Source organism: Trachemys scripta, chromosome 4 (genome assembly GCF_013100865.1).
Source record: "Trachemys scripta elegans isolate TJP31775 chromosome 4, CAS_Tse_1.0, whole genome shotgun sequence".
Taxonomy (NCBI): domain Eukaryota; kingdom Metazoa; phylum Chordata; order Testudines; family Emydidae; genus Trachemys; species Trachemys scripta.
Genome location: NC_048301.1, coordinates 90,689,920 through 90,706,749, shown reverse-complemented (window position 1 = coordinate 90,706,749; position 16,830 = coordinate 90,689,920).

Here is a 16,830-nt window from a genome sequence, read left to right as displayed (position 1 = left end):
TCTTTTTCTATCCAGTCGGCGCTGCCAAAACCAATGATTTAATTCCAAAACTGAAAATACTCTTGCATTTTGAAATGTAGACCTGACTTCTTCAATACTTTTATTCAAATCTTTTTAGATCTATACAAATCCATAATTTGTTTGGTTTATTATGGTAACCTTTTTATTAACTCAGTCAGTTGGTGTGTGAATTCGCTCAGTAGCATCTAATTTTCCATGCTTCAGGATTAGCTTTTACTTTATCTTTCAGTGCTAATGAGATGTTGCATGGTGTACTTTTTGGTTGCATATATGGACATATTTCAGTATGATGCATTGTATTACTAACAGTTTCCAGTTCATTAAATACTGCATCAAATTTCTTTAGGAATATCCTTTTTCATCCTGTTCAGTGGACAAGTTATACATCCATTTGGTCTTCTGTATTTCCAGACTGCCATTCAACCCAAGCACATGTAGGCCTTCCTGTCCCATTATTTCAAATTCAACTGAGTGGTATCTGTTCTTATACACAAGCCATAGTGTGACATTGCCACCATGCTCATTTTGTGCTTTCCATTTGACGCAAGCTTAGTTTTCCATTTTGTCATTGGGCAGTCATTATTTTTGTATGCACTTGCTGTGATTCTGCTGCACCCAGTTCCAGTATCTGTTGAAATTTACTTTTTTGTTCAATGATTTACAGTCTCAAAAGCAATCTGTTCAGAAGCTCGTTTGTCAATGTATGAAGAGAAGCAATGGGAAATGTTGCAGGCTCCTTCTACAGTTTTCTGATAGGTTCCTTTCCAGGTTGGGGGTTCTGGAAGCTTAAGTAGCTCCATTTTTGCCAAAGATCTAGTTTATTTCTGAGACTATGGGTTTGTCTACATAGCACACAAGGACTACGTTAATAGGAACTAGGTTACCATTTCATTCGCAACAGCAGAGTCTACACAGGGCAATTAGAGCACAATACTTTAGAGTGCTCTGCAAATCACCTCCCTGTAGTTTGAACTGTGGGGCTGGGCAGGCAAGCCTTGTGCAATATAGTGCATGTGCAGGAGTGCTGGCAAGAGAGAGCTATTTATTTCCTGGACTATTTCATGCTGCCTGCTTCCCAATGTCCTTTTACCACCAACAGGTTCAAGAGAGGCCCTCCAACTGGAGCCCACTTGATATAAAAGAGAAGCGGCTGCATCTGGGAGGGCCTCCTGGGTTTGGAATTCATGCCCCCTCCTTTGTCAGAAACAGCTAGACTCTAACCACCTTCAGGGTGCGCTGCAAAACTTCTCTCTTTGCTCAGGCATTTGAAAATGGGCGGGGAGGGGTGGGGGGCTCACTGGAAGGCGGGGGTTGCTGGAGGAAGAGGGAGATCTGAGATTTCAGATGGCTGGCTTGGTGGCAGTGGGTTATATTGAACAGTACTGCTGCACTTTAGTGGGGGTGTAGGTGAGGTGCCACTAAAGTCATGTCAGGGATGGATAGGTGCGTTTTTTAAAAGAATTTGTGCCAATTAAAAAAAAAATGACATGGGTCATTGTTACCAAATGTTATACTCCTGTCACTGACCCCCACTGGCTACTCTTACACTCCCTCCCCTGTTGGCTGTGCACAGAGGGAGCAGTCTCTGGGCTCCCTGAGGGTAGGGACTGCAAGTGATTCTGGCCCTTGTATAGCGGTTAAAACCGGGATGCAAGTCATCTTGCACCTCCCTCACCTGTACTAAGGCCAGGGACAATCCAGCCCTTACTATAATCTGCCCCCATCCCAAACTTTTGCAATCAGCTCAGTTGCCTAATGGGATACTCTCCTTTTAAAACATCTATATTCTGAAATACAGGAATTCTCGTGACACACATTTGAAGCAGTTAATGATCAAACAGCATTTTTTAATTTGTCTTGATTCATGTGAAAGTAATTTGAATCCACATTAGTATTCTGTTAACTGATCATTAACATTTTTCAACTGATTTTGTAAACACATATTGCTGCTAAAATAAATAGAAACAGGAGAGGAGTAGAATTGGTGTAGCTGAGGCATGAAAGCATACACATTTACATGCCAGACAAAATACGAGCATCGAAATGAGGAAGCATCTCAAAGTTAATTTCTAGCAATGTTCTCACAATTCTCATAAAACCTAAAAACAGTGGCTTGCAATTCTAATATAAAATTGTTAATACTACTACTTTATCTTTCCAGCGCACTTTCCAAGTGAGGAGTTCAAAGTGCTTTACAAGCTCTCACAGCAGCTCCAAAAGGTGGTAAGTATCTTTATCCCCAGTGTACACGTCAGGAAAACGGGCCTGGAGAGGCCAAGGGCCAGATCCACAAAGGGATTTAGGCATTGCAACGCTCAGCATTGGGTTTCCCACCTCTCAAGCAAGTGCTCTAACCAGTGCACTATGGGTTATTGCAGTGTAGGTCTTCTCTGTCTCTCCTGTTGAAGCTGTTCTGCTGGGTAGAACTAATTAAATATGCAGTGGGCCAGAGAGAGAGAATGACCTATGGCCTAGTGGTTAGTGTATTCACCTCAGAGATAGGGAACCCAAATTCAAATCCCTTTGCCACATTGGGCACAGGGAGGAATTGAACCTGGCTCTCCACATCAGTTGGGGGCTGTGGGGAGCAGCACGGGCTGAGGGATGTGCTGGCCGCCCTTCCCGCAGCCCCCATTGGCCTGGAGGGGCAAACCGCGGCCAGTGGGAGCCGCGATCGGCTGAAACTGCAGACGCGGCAGGTAAACAAACCAGCCCAGCCCGCCAGGGGCTTTCCCTGAACAAGCAGTGGTCCGGCTTTGAGAAGCACTGCTTTACACGTTCACTTGTCTCCACGCATAAACTAGGCACTGTATTAGAGAAGATGTAAAAATGATGCTTCTGAGCATTCTTTTAGTGTTAGCTGTGCTGCTCCAAGATGACATTATTTGGGGCACTTCCAATGTGAGGACTTAGGACCAGATCTTGGGCAGCAGCTGGAGACCACTTGGCACAGCTAAGGAGAGGGAGTGCAAAGGTGGCTTTACGTCATTCCCCTGATCCTAGGGCCATCTGGGGACCAGTGTCGTCTGTAATTTATACCAGCTGCCAACAGGCCAAACTGCACCTGGAGAACAGGACCCTGCTGGTCTTGGAACTAATCAAGATCCAAAAACATAGTGGTGGGTTTTGATTCTGAGATTTGAATTCAACATTCGGTAACCACAAAATTTAGGAGCTGTGTTAGCTCAGATTTGAGGGTCCACTTCTATCTAAAACCTTTTTCTGTAACAAATTATCAAAGATCTTGTAGAAATATATGTACATTACTGCAGCTACCACAACTTTGCCTATTTTCTTATTCATCTTTTGTAGAAATCAATCGGATTTCTTGGGTCTGATCTAGTTGTGCTGAAATAGGTATCACCATGTTCTGAACTTCCCTTTTTCTTCTAACCTAACTTCTTTTTTTGTCATGTTCTGGGTGCTCTGAAACATTTCTTCCCCTAAAAATCACCCACCTTATTTTGAAATTTTAAATTCTGGTTTAACATAAAGAAGATTTTTGCAAATACTGCAAACACTATTGCTGATTGGCAGGGGTGTCCCAGCTGCGAAGAGGCATAAAGTGCATCTTGAAGCAGAGATGTGAATTCATGTCAAATGAAATCTGTGCAGGGGTCCCCTATATTATAGAGCACAATTCAACATGCATTATAGATAGTAATGATTTGACCACACACTTGTGTATTACCTTCTAATTAGAGATGCACTGAAGTACCAAATATAATGTACCAAAACTAGCTTCCTTAGGATTGCAGTTATCTTCTACATAAATGCACTTTCAACCAACAGCATATAAAAAGAGCAATGATGACATCCAGAGGACAGATAGTTTAATCATAGGTACTGTAGGTATTCTCAGCAAATATCCTGGGGATAGATCCCTCCCCTACTTTTCCTATTTAAAGTCTGTTCCTATTAAATCAGTTATTGATGGCCTGCTGAGTTCCTCTAATTCTTATATCTTATGAAACTGACCTTGCAAAGTTGAGCATTTCACCTCCACTGGAAAAAGTACATGCACAAGATAAACTTTTATTAGCTACATTATTTTTGTATGTGTTATCAGTTAATCAAATTGAAAAGTAAAGTACTCTTTTACTTACCAGTAAGTGTCAGATTAATAATTGTCTGGTTTATTTTACCTTTAAGTCTGCCTAATTTGGTATCTCACAGGGTATGCAATTTCTTGGCTACTCGATTTTAGTAACCTACCATAGTCTTTTGGGTGTGTTTTGGTTAGTGTTGGTTTTCCTTTGCAACTGGAAGTATATTGGACAAGTTTACCATATGTAGAAGCTTCTGTGTGGAAAAGACTGTAAATGCTACAGAAATATCTATGGACTGGTGTCTATTTTATTGACAGATTTGAAAGAGATACATTACCAATGTTTCTCTGTTAAGCACAGCTCCACAATCAGAATTTAATTGAAGCATATTACCTATAATAGGTTCAGATATTTGTGTTCTTCAGCATTTTATGAATTCAGAAACAGATGGGTTATGACCAGGAAGCAGTGGAGAACAGACTGGCGAAAAGCAGGCTGGCTCTCTGACAAGTGCAGGTACAGCTGTGATACGTATTTTATTCAGCATGCCCACCTACTGTATCAGCAGCCTGCTTTACCAGCAATTCAACTACAACTGACTTAATGAAGAGTAGAAGTAAGCATGAATCCAGACTTTCCATGGATCATAACGTTTGAGAACCCAAAAGGATCAACATGATAGAAATCATGCCAAGTTATTTTTTTCTTTGTTTTTAACACCAAAAAAACCTGTATTGGCGTTTTGAGAAAATGTCCATTGAGCTATCTGGTGATATTAAAAATTCTTCTTTTTAACTTCCAATTATCTTCTCTTTTCACATTGAGAAAATAAACCTCAGCAGGTACTGTCCCGTTGCTTAAATGACCATAGATGTGCCAGCGTGTATGATATAATGTAAGCTGATGGGAAATAACTTATGATAACAAAATAAATGACACATGAATGATACAGGGATGAGTTATTGAAGGTTTAATGCAAGAAGCATGCAAAGGATATGGTAATTGCTTGTGACCTTTGTATTGTGCCTACATAATCCTTGCACCTTTGCTAGTACCAGTATCAGGAAAGAGACCTAACAGTGCACTGGAGAATAGGCTTTACAGAATTTAAAAACTGATCTGGGCATTCTTTAACAGGAAAATGTGGATTCTGATATTTCACATATTTGTACTAAGGTGAAAAGAGGTGCCTATCCAAGGCTCTAGGCACAACCTGCCATAAATGAATAGCATGTCATATAGAATAATCTTGCATTAAGATACATTATACTTCTCCATCTTGTGTAACATCTCACAGCATAACCTACTGTAACCTACAATAACCATGCAAAGTGAATTTGGAAAAACAACAACCCATAATTATTTTATATAGCGATTATCTGACTTGAAATATTGAGGTAATTATCAAGTTTAAATTTCTATGATCCCTGCAATTTCTATGAAATCTAAAGATGTTGGTAGTTGAGTCCTGGCATATTTCTTAAAGTAAAATTATACCACTTATTCATTTAGAACCAAAAGGTCATAATTAAAGATGTAACAAAGCTAAGTGAGTAATGGGTACATGATTCAAATGAGAAGCAGGATAAATTCCAACACATAACCATAGAGAATACAAAACTGAACAAACTGGCTCCTGAATATCACTAACCAGGGGCCCTATTCTGCAATGCTGAGCCAGACAAAACCCCCACTGACTTCAGTTACATAAATGCAAGGATTGTGGTTTTGTGCCAATATTTCTCCAGAAAATAGCATTCCTGGAAACCCTGTTTTTTGGTAGTGAAATGACTTCTTCACAAATACAGTTAAGAGATGGGCAAACCCCAGTATGTTAGGTTTTGTAAAATCTCAGTTGGATTTTTGTTTTGCAAACCAAGAAGCAGGGAGGTTCAGATCTAGATTCCATTTGACCCAAAGCCTGTAGTATTTCAAAGTTCAGAGAGGTTTGCATAAATGGTTCCAATTTGTGTCTAACTCTAGTGAAAAGCTTTATTCGCCACTTCTCCAAATTAAAATAACTTTTTAAGATCCCAGATCAACAGCCGTGCGTTTGTGTGTGTGTGTGTGTGTATATATATATATATATATAAAAATATATATACATTGATTACATTTTAAAACAAAATACTTGGAAAATTGGTATATTTTTAAAAAATGATCCTGCCAAGGCCTGATTTTAAGACTTCTTGCTTGTTCTGCAACAGCTGAAAATATCACAGTTGTCTCAAACAGCACTGGGTCAGGGGACAGGCACAGAATCACAAACACAGTCATTGGCAGATAAACTTAGGAGCTGCTTTTCAAATGCTTGGCGTCACAATGTAATTGTGTTATTGAAGTCTGAGCATACCTTACATTTTGGTTGTGATTGGGGTCCATAAAGATTCCCCCACACACACACCCCGTTTCTCTTGCCCAAGCATCACAGTTTACCTTTAAGGCAGTTTTATATGTTTCGCTTTATAATTTGTAGTCCAGTAGCACTAACCTCAGGCAGCTATTTAGTATTTTTGACTCCCTTCTCACGCTGTTCCTCCTCAGGCTTCTGCTGGTCATTCTCATTTCTCTCCTGATGATTTTGTCACTTCTCTTCAATGTAAAACTCAGGGGATCTTATGAGACTGTATAGTGCTACTGTATGTCTGATGTTGGGGCCTCTGCCTGCTGCAATACTCCGCTTCATTTACCTTTCTCATTTCATTCCTTTCCCCACATTCCAGTGGTGCAGATTGCCACCCTTATTACTTCTATAGGGCTGACAACCCGTCCATCAGACCCTGTCCCCTCCAGCCCACACCAAAATATGTTACCTTTCATGTTAGAGATTCCCTCAAACACCACAAAATCTTCTATGTCCTCTGGAATTTTTCCATCGTGTTTTAAATGTCCCCTAGCTGTTCCCATGCTGAAAAACACCTCTGGACCTACAAAATCCTTGGCAACTTTTAAAAACTGTTCTCTGGTATCTCTTCTGTCAGCATGTTTGCAGCATTTCAAGTCTAGTTGGTGTCACAAAAGGGAAGATTATTTCAAAGTATGGATAAAATCCTCCAGTCAGTTCCATACATGCTGAGCTCTGAAAAGTCACTTAGGTGAAGTGTGATTCTGAATGAAGGGCTTAAGTGATGCTCTTTGAGATTTGTCCAGACTCTGAAATGTGCTTAGGTCTAGATCGGCTTGTCATCAGATGACAGAGCTCAAAAAAGGGGGCATGGTTTGGTCAAAAACAGGCAAGTTCAGGATAATGCCTAAGTTGTGCAAATTCTTCCATCCAAAACCTGATGAAATAAGAGCTATTTCAGGAGTGCAAGTTCATTCCCCGTTGGAGTCAAATAGCTCATGCTCAGCCCCTCCTCTGATGTACAGTCTATAGGGAGCTGACTGCCAACTTGTGTTTGTAAATATATATTTGCTACCTAAATATCGTAATACAGTCTCTTGCATCCAACAACCTCCTGTGGCTTTTGGCTGATCCCTGGAGGTGCTTGAGCCCTGACTTTTGTGCAGAGCGAGTGGGGATCTGCAAGCCATTCCCACAGCCATAGCTGAGAATACGTTTGTGGTAGAAAAGAATTTGGTAAAAGTGGAGCAAGTCTTAAAATTCTTCATGCTCCAGAGAAAAATGGGATCTAAGCACAAGGATCAATGTCATAGAAACATTGTGCCCTAGAAAATTGCATCAGAGGACAAAATAGGTGGGAATGCTTATGTCTGGAAAGAGATTTGTGAGCTGAGATGCTTAACTGGTGAAGGTACTGAGGTACTATGGCAATGTGCTCAGTAAAAGATCCTGAAGAAAAGAGAAGGTATGTTCTTTGTCCTCCATGTAAAATAGATTGGTGGTAACTGTTAGAGTTGCAATAAGATCTGCTGGGCTGGATATCCATGAAATACACTTATCATCGCACTGAGGATGAAAGGTGGCTTTCTGTATAGGCCAAATACGGGATGGTTTTTGCAGCTACAGAATATGCATATGCTAGAGAAGCTTTGGTCAGTTCAGGGAAAGAAATGTACCATATTCTGACTCCCCCAAAACCTTCCTAGTGCACTTTGCAAGAGCTCTGTGCTGTGGAGCCTTAGAAGGTTGACATGCATTGAGGCCTGAAGGTCAGGTCACTGATCCACTCATTTTAGCATGTATGTGCCCAGCCACAGCTCTGAACACTTTCAAACCATACTGATTATTCGTATTCCTGACAGGGATTACGAGAGGTCACTCAGTGAACAAGGAAGTGGAGGATGTCTTAGTATAGGGATGTCCAGTTGAAGAAGCTCTGAAGACAAGAGTAGGACAAGGATATTAATTGGGTGTTCAGGAAGCAGGTCTCAAATCCGCATAAGCAACCAGAGGAAATTAGGAGGAAATGAGAGAAGAGCTGTAGTGAGAGATGGTGTTTGCCGGTGCTTTGAAAGTAAGGATGAGAAGTTTGAATACATGGAGAAAGTGTGGGGAAGCCAGTGAAGGCACTCGAGAGGTGATGTATTCATAATGGCAGTAGCTACTTAGTTGAGCTGAAGGGGAGGGAGGTCAGAAACCGGGAAATGAGAAGATTGGAACAGCAGCATAATCTCTCACTGTCCTTTCTTCCAGTCCTGCATCTTCCACTGAATGAACTGAGAACAGACCAGAAAGCAAGAGCTATAGCTGTAAGCCAACAAGTGCTATAGAATTTAGAAAAAGTCACACCATCTCTGTCCATCTAGCCCAGGCGATATAGATCCTATCTGAAAATAAGATTTCAGAAATAGCATCCTTTTTGATAATGACTCAGAGTAGAAAGTGCGAGTAATAGTTTTGACTCAGTCAGAGTCCATTGTGGAGGAAGATTAATGCCAGCAGATGTGGACAATTCTCTCTCTCCATGTTGATCCATCTGTAGAATAGAGTACATGCCAGTGACTTGAGTTGGAGGAGAGAGAGAAAATGTCAGACAGAGAGCTGAAGTCCACAGCATAATTAAATAGCCATTCTTCACATCTTTATCATTCCCCTCTTTCTTCCTTTCCCTCTCATGTTTTTGTGTGATGTTCTTTATAAGACTCTTGCAAATAGTGTGGATGCTGAGAAAATAGTTGATTCAGTTTGGATGCTAAACAATTATTCCACATTTATTTGATACAAGGCAGGTTACCTGCAGGCATTTTAGTGGTGCATCTGGTTATGTAGGACACTTCATTACCCATCCGTCTTTAATTCTTTATCATGCCATATAATAAAGAAATGGTCGTTTCTTAACATCACCTTTAAACTCAATCTCTGCATTTTCCTTACATCTCCAAGATTAAATATTTCAGGAAATTGCAATTAACCAAAGTGAGACCCTGAATTTTAGCTTTGCATTGACTTGATGTTACATTGCATTCCCTTGCTTTGAGACTTGATGTTGTGGGTGACTGGAAGGCTTGAGGGAATATTAGTGGGGTTATCAAGACTTTTGCTTCTCTGTCAGTATTTCAAGTCTATTTTCAATCCATAGCAACTCAAAATTTGTAGTATCTGCTGGCTATCAGGTGACCTCTGTGAGGTGAACTGATGATTTCAGTCACCCTTCAAGTGGACAGAAATAGACTTGAACACTCCATTGGGAATGACTTGCGTTGGCTGCAGTACTCATGTCTGGTCAAGGGGTGCTCAGTGGAATTCAGAAAAAGGGTGTAAAAGAGGCTTTAAGCCACGTTTTATGTTCCTTGCTCCCACTATGCTGGGGCCATTCTGCATCATTGGAATGGTCACATGGCACAAGTTATACTTGCCTTTAGGTAACGCTAACTTGTAGTTGGTGTCACCCCACCTTCCCTGCAAGGGGAAGCCAGAGAATTCCAGCATATAGGAAGGCTCCACCATGCTCCTTTTCCTGGCTACATCTCCAAAGTAACTCCTCTGCTATCAAAGATCCCTGGTGTGGCTGGCAATTTTAGTTTTAAGGACCTCCCCTAATGCAGAGATGAATCTGACCTGGAATGTGTTAGAGTAATAATAATTTCATGTTGTTTCCATATGCCATCATCTCATTTTTATAGAAGACAGACAGCAATTCCAGGCTGGATTACAGTGGCACTAATTGTGGAATATTCAAGCTGCCATATAAGCAGCTTCAGAGTTTATTAGTACAGGCAGCATATGCAGCTGTGAGGTAAAAGTTATCCATTTTGCATAGAAACTGTTCAACACAAGATTTCAAGCAGATATTTACCCAATTGTCCCCTGTGCTCCTCTAGTTGTGATGCTGAACTACAGATTACTTCAGCTCCATTCCATCCCACACTTCCTTTGAAAAGTGACACCCTATTGCCACCGCAGTAGCAATAGAAATTTAATCGACATAAAGGACTTGAGTGAGTGACTGGAGCAGGGAGTATGTAAAATGGTGCTGAGACTCTATTGTGATGGAAAGCCTGCTTCTGGAAAGGAGGTTATTGATTGCTTTAAAGGATTATTACTTTTCAAGATCACAAGGATATTTTCAATGAATCTCAGGGGATTGTTTCCAAACTATTGTAATGCTGCTGCCTTCCATACTCGTACTGTTCTTTTTAGCTATCATCTTAGTATGCCTGTCATAAAATGGTAGAGCCAGACTGGCTCATTTGGGAAGAGAGGAGAGGAAAGCCTTTCAGTCACTTTTCAGTTCTACTGATTTGGGGCTGAAAAGGACCCCAGTATAACTTGGAGCAGCTACAGGGCTCCCTAAGCAAGGAGCAGGTAGTGTAAAACTGGTTAAGCTGGGTTTATGTCTGGTGAGGTTTTCCCAGGGAATCCCACCATTATCAGCCCTTTTAAGACTGGCTTAACCTTTGTGCCACTATGAAGGCACACAGGGATCTCAGCAGGGCCTGGGGATCTGGCCCATAATGTTATATGACTAGTGCAGTGGTTTTCAACCTTTTTTTTCTGGCGAGCCAGTTGAAGAAAATTGTTGATGCCCACGACCCAATGGAGCCGGGAATGAGGGGTTTGGGGTGTGGGAGGGACTCAGAGCTGGGGCAGAGGGTTGGGGTGTGGGAGGGGGTCAGTGGTCTGGACTGGGGGTGCAGGCTCTGGGCTGGAGCCGGGGATGAGGGGGTTGGAGTGTAAGAAGGGGATCTGGGTTGGGGGGGCTCAGGGAAGGGGGTTGGTGTGAGAGGGGTTCTGGGCTGGGGGTGCAGGCTCTGGGGTGGGGATGAGGGGTTTGGGGTGCAGGAAGGGGCTCTGGGTTTGGGGGGGCTCAGGGCTGGGGCAGGGGATTGGGGCGTGGGGTTGGGGCATGGGCTTACTTCAGGCGGCTCCCAGTCAGCGGCGCAGCGTGGGTGCTAAGGCAGGCTTCCTGCCTGTCCTGGCACTGCAGATCATGCTGTGCCCCGGAAGTGGCCAGCAGCAGGTCTGGCTCCTAGGTGGATGCGTGCAAGCGGCTCCGTGTGGCTCTGGCCCGCAAGCACTGCCCTCCCAGCTCCCATTGGCCAGCCAATGGGAGTGCAGAGCCAGTGCTCAGGGCAGGAGCAGTACGCGGAGCCCCATGGTCCCCCTGCCTAGGACCCAGACCTTTGCTGGCCGCTTCTGGGGCACAGCGCGGTGTCAGAACAGGTAGGAACTAGCCTGCGTTAGCCAGGCAGCATCACTGACAGGACTTTTAACAGCCTGGTCGGCGGTGCTGACCAGAGCCACCGCAACCCAGTGCCTTACATTCCACAACCCAGTACTGGGTCATGACCCGCAGTTTGAAAACCACTGGACTAGTGTGTCTAACTGGCTGATGGAACTTCTCTGCACTTTGTGCATATTTCCAGAAACTCTTCAGAGGGTGTGTGTGTGTGTAACAATGTTGAGGCCAGGAGTATCCTCCCACCTATAGTGCTGCATTGTGCACCCTACATTGGACAGGTACATCCATGTGCACAGTCCCCCTTGCAGCTATTCTTGGAAGAGGTAGAAAACATCTGTGTGGGACAGGATTGTGTGGGGTCATAGCCAGCAAGTAAATCATTGGACCACATCCCCAGGTGCCTTTGCCCATCCGCAGAACATCTTTACCTGCCTCCATTTCTAGAGCACCTGCAGAAAGCCTATAGATTAACCCCTCAACCAGAATTGGATTAAATACTTGGATTGTGCATTTGCTCGTCTGGCTTTAGCCTTTTTGGTAGGTATATAGGTACAACTGCCAGCCACCCTGAATTTGGCCCTACCCAAACATATAAACCTGTAAAAATAGGGTCTGATTTTAAAAAAGCCAGGAATGCAATTGCATGTGCAAAAACGCTTGTGTAATAAGTGTTTAACTTTTGCATTCAATAGCCTGATTGTATGCATGGATTAGGTTCTTACATGTGCAGTCATGGGAATTGCATGCTCACATCAGCTGTGCAGTTGTATGCATATTTGTGCCCCAAATTTTTTTGAAAATAGGCCCATCATGTCTGAAAGATGACTGTTCAAATCCAGGAGTTAGATTACGAGATGCCCAGAGAGAACCACGTTTACACACATGATTCATTGTTCAGTGTGTGCATGGGAAGGAACAAATTCTCAAACATGCCAAGCAGTGGAGTAAATACAAACATATTATTAAGCAACTTATTAAGTTAATATTTTGGAAGAATAACTAGAGTAAGCTCAGAAAGAAAATCAATTTAAAAGGACATATAGATAATTATCAAGTACAACAAATGACTAGTCTGAAAAATAGGCCATGTCTAGAATAATCTCTGTCAAATGCAGCTAAACCCTGTCCTCCTTAATACATTTAAGAATGGAAAGGGTATTAAAACCTATAACATGTAAATCTGTTATGAAAGTTTACAATTCACTGAGCCTCATGTATCTCAAAGTTGGTATGTGTGAAGGGAATTCCAAGGTGTCACTTAAGAAAATTTAATATAGCTTTGAGTAGCTGGTATGAAAGCAAAACTACATCAGATAGTCTTGATTGCTAGCAACCTTCTGTAAAAATGTTACTTTATTTCACAATAGAGTCCTCTAAATATGTGGACTCTGATGTGATCTTTTAGAATGGTGCAGAAGGTTAGATAAGCATCTGTCTCAATTCTGTACAAAGCCCCTGGGTTTGACAGCAGCAAAACATATGCTGCCTGGCAGGTGAGCCTCCATTTGATCTACATAGCACTTTCTTTTATTTAATGCATATGGTACTGGCAAGTGCTGCACATAGGATGCCTTTAGTTAGTTGGTTCCCAAACTGAGTTTGTTACAGAGTAGTCAGTGTTTTTATTGTCTCCAAGTATTACTTTTACATCAGTAAATTACACGAGAGCACTTTGGAAAATGAAGACTTAGAGGGCCAGATTTTCAAAAGTATTCAGCAGCGATTGCTTTGAAAATCTGGCCCTCATTGTGAGAGCTGAGCACTGGCCCACAGTCCCTCTGTACATCAGAGTGCTGCTCTTTTCTATGTATGAAGCTGCTTGGGAACTGGAAGTAATACCGTAGTTTGAAATTATGTTGTTTTATCACTTGGCTCAACAATCCTAGTAGAAAATTCTGCTGATGACATTACATCTGTGCAGTTATTTCTCAACACTGCACTGTTTTATATGATCACTTTCATAATCAAAATCACGTATTAACACACATCCTAATGAATCATCAGGAAAAGAGATTATGTTATTAATACTTTACATTGAAATATGATTTTTTTTTAAATAAATAAAGGGGTAAAATAAAATCTATCTAATATAAAGGGCCAGATTCATCATCATGAGCACAGAGGGAGTGAAATTTACAGCCCTTGTGTGTCTGTAGGGGCAGTTTTATGATCGGAGGCATTCACCCCACCCCAGAAGATAGCAGGTAATGGTACTGCCACCCATCTTCCCTTAGGTCTCTGCTCAGAGAAGGTTTATTTTATGGCCATAGGAGATTCCATGGCCGAGACTTCCAATGAGATGCACTGAATCAGTACATCTCTTAGCTAGCCTAGCCCCACCTGCTTCTGGGAGACCTCACTCCCTTAGTGGGTTGCACTGGCTGGCTCTCGCACCCCTGGTAAAGTGGGTTTGCAGCAAGCTTGCCAAGCGGTACGTATTGCTACTGTGCACATGCAGCTTGTGCTGGACAGGAAGTTCAGCTGGCCAAAATGAACTCATAATATACAGTTAAATACCATGGTCAAAAATGGCACATCATATTTAAGTCAATAACATCACTCAGACATTTTCAGAAGAGTCATGGAAAATTAAGATTAACTTTCTGTTCTATTCCTTCTTAATGCAAACTCAGTGTCTGCACCACTGACAGTGCATGTACACCATGTTTGTGCATGCAGTGCACATTTAAAATCAACATCACTGCCAGGGTAGCACCAAACAGCCTGGCATTTGGTAGATATCACCATATATCCTCCTGCAAAGTGTTCTGGTTCCTTTTCCCATCTGTTTTGCTAGCTGCCTTTGATGCACCCTTGGTCTATTGATCTCCCTGCTGTTGTTCTATCTCCTTTCTATGCAAAATGGTCAGCATATTCTCACCTACTCTTTTTTACTATGCCCAGGAAATGATTGATTTTTTTTTTACTAGCTTTCTTACCCATTTGTATGTTTGCTTGTCTTTTACTTGGCGAGCAAATATCTCCATGCTTCACTGTCAACCACTTAGCATCTGATTTATTTTTGTGGTGCATCTTTTCTCCATTCACACTGAACATGAATATTGGCTGCTTCATGATCATTGTGAATCCTCAGCTCCATCTCTGTTCTATATGTTCAGTTCTTTGAGTTCTATAGGTCTTTAGGGATTTTAGCAAAAATAAAAATGTCATTGATAAGGTTTAGGTCCTTTGGGAACAAGATTAACATAGCTTATTGTGGAATCGTAAAGGAATTTGCACTAGCAATTGTTTGGCTTAACACAGTTGTTAGCATTTGAGGCCCCAATCCTGCAACTGGATCTATGCAGACACATCCTTGCAGCTGTACAAATCCTGATGGACATCAGTACTAATCAACAATGGGTATAAGGGTCAATCTGTGTGGGTCTGACTGGAGGATTATGCCTGATAAATATAGGTTACCAATGAATCATAAAAATTGGCAATGAAAATGACTCAAATCACACTGCAAAGGTGGGATTAGTCTCTACAATATATTTTCTAGTGCCCATTTAAACCCTAGTTCTGGGAAAGAAAATTTATGTTCTGAATAATACAGTATGCATGATATGCTATAGTAGGGGATTTATCTTACTAAATTGGGAGGTTCTTAAATTGTGTGGTGTGAAGGAAGTACTGCAACAATTTGTTTGTGGAAGTATTGCTTCACTTCTGTATGTGCAAGACCAATATATATGTCCCAATTCAGTTGTAATTAATAGGTAAGAAAGTGAAAATAAATCAAAATTAATAGAGCTTCTAGATGCAAGTAACTATAATATGATTATGCATGAAATTAACCTAGATATCAAAACTAAAAAATCCAAACTAACAATTGCCAGGACAATAATTTATTGTTTCAGATGAGCTATCTTTGAAGGGATATGAAAGGAATGGATAAAAATTAACTCAGGTACAATTACAGAAGATACAACTTATCATAAAATAATAAGATGGTGGACAACCGAGATTGTAACATGTAAAATATATGTGTACATGTAAATCTGCAAATAGAAAATTTGCTCATCTGTAGTACTGACGAATATATAAAACAAGAATGGAGGAAGAAAACAGAAATGTAATTCAGTAAAACTGAAAACATAGATCATGCTGAGGAGAATCTAGAAATAGGAATGCAGTGAAACCATGATAAACTGATGAATGGCAGGGATGCAATGTGTCAGAAAACACTTCTAAAATAATAAAAGCAAGACAACAGTCCCGCATAAAATTAGAAAGATGTTGGACAAAATGATAGACGATGGCAAATCTTAATGTATTTTCCCCCTTGGTTTTTGCTGATACAGACTAACATGGCTACCCCTCTGAAACCAGTCAGCCTTCAGAATGGGCTAGTTCCTCTAATGCTGCCAGGCAGATCTGACTTGGAAAGCAGAGAACAGGAGAAATGGTAAAACAGAAAAGAGTACTGAAGAGCTCTTATGTAATGAGAAGCTGAAATTAGTCAGGCGGGAGAGGGGGAAGGAGGGACATCTATTTGTAAGCCAAACTCCCCCTTGATAACATGGCTGTGGGTTTGCAATTTCTTTTTTCAGATATAATTTCCTTACATTTTTAGTTCCAGTCTCACCATCTTTAATGTTTGAGTGGAGCAGCGGGCAGTCTTCTTTTCTAATTCAGAAGTGCTGGTACTCAGCTCTTGCCGCAAAGGAGCTCAGCTCCTGGGAACTCCTGCTCATTTTGGGTACTGCTTACATTGAAGAGCAAAAATCTAACCTGAGGCTGCCAGAATGGGTTTAGAAAAGGCAATAATGCTAATCGACCTCTTTAATGAGCTTCAGTGTTATAAAGTAGATTATTACAGTGCACATGACATATTTTGTCTAGGTTTTCAGAAAATCTCTGATAAGGATCTATATGACAGGCTGCTTCTGAAGATTAATCTAACTGGGACTGAGGAGAAGACATAGAAATGGTTTAAAGAAAACAAACCTCCCTCTGCTCTGGGATCTTTGCACAGTCAAAGGGAAGTGTTTCATAGGAGTTAATACTTGGACTCGGACTGTTTCTACGTTTTTTTTTTTTTTAACAAATGACCTAAACAGAACGACCAACTGTAAACTCACTGTATTTGCTGATAATAATAAATTATGAGGCATACTAGGCACAGAATGGGCAGCAAGAAATACTCATCATGATTTAGATCAGCTCAG